The following is a 796-nucleotide window of genomic DNA, read 5'->3' as shown; positions in this document are numbered from 1 at the left end:
TTATTGCCAAAAATAAATTTCACAGTAATTTTCCAGTCTCCTTGACCATTGTTCTAAATACTTGCCTAATATTCTCATATGTGGGAGTGCTGTGATTAGCCATTTACCAAGTGTCAGTGAATTGGTCATTTCTAATTTTTCATGATCATAAGTAATGCTGTGCTAAACATCTTCACGCATATATTTTTCATTTAAGATAATTTGCTTTGGTTCAACTCCCATAAATGGAATTACTTACTGAAAGACTATGAACAAACTAAAGAAGCAATTTACAACTTAATGATAGGAAAATAAGGATATATAGCCAAACAATGTATCTGGTTAAATAAATGATGTTTTATCTGTGTAACTGAATACTATGAAGCCATTAAAAATTATATTTTAGAAGATCATTTAATATCATGGAAAGATTCCCACTATATATCAACTTACAAAACTTCCTATAGAATTTTTACAAAAACATTTTTATAATAAAATATATCTGAATAGAATTTATATGGAAACACAAAGGCCTAAGAATAGCCCAGATAATACTGTACTGAAGAACAAAATTGGAAGGCTTACTCTGCCAAAACTCAAGGTTGATTGTAAATCTACAGCAATTAAGGCAGTACAGCACTAGTGCAAGAATATTTTTTTTTTAAAGAAAGGAACAGAATGCAGGGGTCACACACTTTTTCTGAAAAGCCAGAGAGTGAATACCTTTGGCTTTGCAAGTCACATGGTTTGTCAAAACTCAACTTTGAAAGCAGCTATGGACACAGGCAAATGAATGGGTGTGACCAAGTCACAATGC

This window comes from Manis javanica, chromosome 11 (genome assembly GCF_040802235.1).
Source record: "Manis javanica isolate MJ-LG chromosome 11, MJ_LKY, whole genome shotgun sequence".
Lineage (NCBI taxonomy): Eukaryota > Metazoa > Chordata > Mammalia > Pholidota > Manidae > Manis > Manis javanica.
This window is presented reverse-complemented; position numbering follows the sequence as displayed.